A 4,122-nucleotide genomic window follows, 5' to 3' on the forward strand; every position below is an offset into this window, starting at 1 on the left:
TATATATATATATATATATGTATGTATGTATGTATGTATGTATGTATTTATGTATGGTTGGATGAATGCATACGCTTGCGTGTTTCCATTGCCATTTCCGCATCTTTATATGTAAGCCAATGCCTGCATGTGTGAATAGGTGTGCACGGAACGAATTGAAGACATTCGAGTTGACTCGCAACGTTCGCTGTATTAGTGTATGGTTGTGGTTTTGTGTGTGCATGTGTGTACGTGTGTCTGTGCGCATTTTTGTGTGTGTAAGAGATAGAGAGAGCGAACGAGAGAGAGAGAGAGAGAGAGAGAGGTGGAGAGAGATAGTTGGGAGAGAGAAAGAGAGAGAAAAAGAGAAAGAGAAAAGAGTGTGTGTTTGTTTGCCTGTGCGTGTGTGCGTGCGCGGACGTGTCTCTCTTTGCGCGCATATGTGAAAATATTGTCTGTATTGATGTGAACATATATTTCATTTACACTGAGAAGAGTCTCTTTAAGGCGGCCTTAACATGTATCCATGTATAAATGTTCCCATGTGCATGTATGAAAATATTCATAGGGGTCCTTTATAAAATTAATATGTACAGGGTGATTCAAAAGTCGCCATACATAGGAACAATTTATTTTTTTTTTATAAGAAACACTTTATAAGAACGGTTTTTTTTTTAACAGTCTCTATATGGTTACCAATGTTTTGAATACACATTGCAATACGTTTACTCCTCTCATTGTAAATTCGTAATAACACATCTGGTGATACGTGTGCAAATGAGTTGCTGATGTGGTCCTTCAAATGATTTATATCTTTTATCTTTGCACGATGCACCATGCCTTTCAAATGTCCCCAACGATAGAAACCAAGAGGGGTCAGATCAGGGGATCTGGGGAATCTTATAAACTGTTTCTTATAAAAAGAAAATAATTTTTCCTGTGTATGGAGACTTTTCAATCACCCTGTATTGCATCAACATGCATACGTGAAGACATGTTGGACTGCTTTTCTGTTTTCATTTTCGACAAGAGAAGCTCGACGTTTGTATTTGTTCCCTCTGTGTTCAACCTTGTGTGTGCCAATAAAGAAAGTTATCTATGTATGTATGTATGTATGTATCTATCTATCTATCTATCTATCTATCTATCTATCTATCTATCTATCTATCTTATCTATCTGTCTGTCTATCTATTTATCTCTCTATCTATCTGTTTATCCATTTTCCCTCCTTCCCTCTCGCTTTTTCTCTTTCTCTCTCTGTGTCTCTCTGTATCTATCTCTATATCTCTCTATCTATCCATTTCTCTCTTTTTGCCTTACTCACTCTCTCTCTCTCTCTCTCTCTTTCTCTGTATGTGCGTGCTCGATGTGTACACACGCGTACGTTTATGCATATATATTAATTTCTAACCTCGCCGCAATCAAAGAAATATTTGATATATGAATCATTTGTGGATATTTTTTCCATCGACGAGACCTGCTCTTGAATCCATCGATAACAAGCTGGCGCCATTAGTGTTTAATCAATCGAAACATTCACTAATCACAAAAACCTTTCTGCGTTGACACAGAGACAGTTGATGGATGTCAGCCTTATTCTTCATCCTTTGGTTCTTTTCATGTCGGCGAATACAAATAGATACAAAGAACTTACTAAAGCTCCATTACATCTCAACTGCAATCTTACGGAAACAATTGACCGGCGAAAACGAGGTTTACTATTTTCCGACGCCATTTTGACAAAGGGAGACTAAATATATGTACTTTGCCTGTCCGACTTATAAGGGATAGTGATACTTTCAAGGACATCTTTGAGAGTATTTAATCCTAACCTCTTTGTACTGACCACTGCCTAAGATTCCGTTCCATACGGAAGAATTAATAGTTGTAAGGGACCAAAGAATGCTTTTGTTTTGGGTGGCTTTTGGTACAATTTCTGTATATATTACAGTTTCTGTATATATTACAATTTCTGAGAGACCGTTTCTTGCGGTATCACTCTTTTGAATGGGAAAAATATTTCTGGATGAAGAAGGAAAATATTGATCGAATGCTCTGGAAGCATAGATATACGTGTGCGTGCACGGAGAGACATACACAAAGGACACGCAGATACTCATGCAAACACTAATGTAAGTACAGAAATTATATTATACATACATACATGCATACATACATACATACATACATACATACATACATACATACATACATACACATATACATACATACAGAGAAACTCTGTACAGTAGTAGAAATCAGCTGTCCTGCGGATGTCAACATCCCACTAAAGATTAGAGAAAAAGAGAACAACTACGCCGAGCTACTGAGAAATTTTCAGATACTCCACCCAGACTACAAGTTCAGATTCATACCCGTGATTTTTGGGGCATTGGGATATGTAACGAACTGCCTCAACAAAAACCTGGAAAAATTAGGGTTCTCAAAACCTGAAAGAAAAAGGCTGATTAGAAGACTACAGATTCAAGCCATCAATGGAACTGTAAAGATATGTAAAACTTTCCAAAGATTTAGCACATAAATACATATGCATGCATCTAGACATAAAAACGCATCCATAAAACAAACATACAAATCTGCGCATACACTAACACCAAATACTGCACACACACACACACATATGCACAAATACCTAGATGTTGATAAAAGTTCCAATGAAGGAGCCTTGAATCTATGCTAGAGTCCGGCTCTTTCTCTATGGACAAGAAATACAGAAATGAAACTGAATGATAACATACATACATACATACATACATATATAAAAAAATCTGGAAAAGCTGGGAATTTTAGGCAAAAACTTGGTCACCGAGCATCACCTTTATCAAAAATCAAACTCGAGTAAGAATAGCGAAAAGCGAAAAATACTTTTAAAATTTAGCAGACAAATATTTCGGTTGTTGTTATCAAAATTTCCATAAACAAAAGATTTGGTTCTTTCTCAGAAACCAGGAACTTTTTTTTTTTAAGAGGAACGAATTGGAATAATTTAAGAAGATAACATGTATTCCAACATACGTATGATGAAAAACATGTTATATTCGTACGTAAGTACACGCAAACATACAGGCATTCAGACATACATACATACAAACTGATAGACAAACAGACAGACACACAGACAGACAGGGGCAGAATCAGACAGTTCTGGATAAATGGATTCGGTGATAGGTTGATTTATTGACTAACCGTTATGGTCTGCTGGAAGATAAAGAAACATATAGATAGACGGCTTTGCGAATGTGTGTGTGTCTGTCTATCTATCTATATATCTATCTATCTATCTATCTATCTATATATATATATATATATATATATATAAATTGTAAATGCAAAAATAAAAACAAACACACACACACACACACACACACACACATATATATATATATATATATATATATATATATACATATATATATATATGTACATACATATATATATGCTTGCGTGCATAGATACGACCATATATTGTGTGACAGATACACAGAAAGTAGTGTGTGTATGTGTAATATATGTGTGGGGTGTGTGTGCATTTATGGTTATATATGGGCGAGTGTGTGCATGCCATAACTATCAGTCTATATACACGTATATGCATACATAACTTTCTTTCTCTCTCTCTCTTTACCTCTTTCACTCGCTTTCAAACTCTTTCTCACTCTTAATCTCTCTCTTTCCCTCTCTCTCTTTCCCCCTCTCTCTCTCTCTCGCTCTCTCTCTCTCTTTCGCGTTTTCCACAAACAGACACAGTAAACAATGGTAGAAAGGACAAAGATGTAAAGAGAGAGGAAGTCCATAAGACTCAATATAACCCAGACTTGAGTCATTGCTTCACAGCATCTGAGTTAAAAATGTTCTTCTATAGAACATTAATCACAAGATTATTCTTCTGAATCAACGTCTGTCTTCGAGTGAGATCGTCTGTCTTCAGACACAGAAATTCCTTCATTTCTTGCGCTAACTTTACCAAACCAACATCGGATTCTCTGTTTCTCTTCACTTCTTTACTTCTCAACATGCTCACGCAAGCACACCCACATGTGTGTACGTATGAATATATGTATGTATGTATGTATGTATGTATGTATGTATGGGCGTATAAATGCAGACACTGAGGTCATGCT

Source organism: Octopus bimaculoides, chromosome 19 (genome assembly GCF_001194135.2).
Source record: "Octopus bimaculoides isolate UCB-OBI-ISO-001 chromosome 19, ASM119413v2, whole genome shotgun sequence".
In the NCBI taxonomy this organism is placed as follows: Eukaryota; Metazoa; Mollusca; class Cephalopoda; order Octopoda; family Octopodidae; genus Octopus; species Octopus bimaculoides.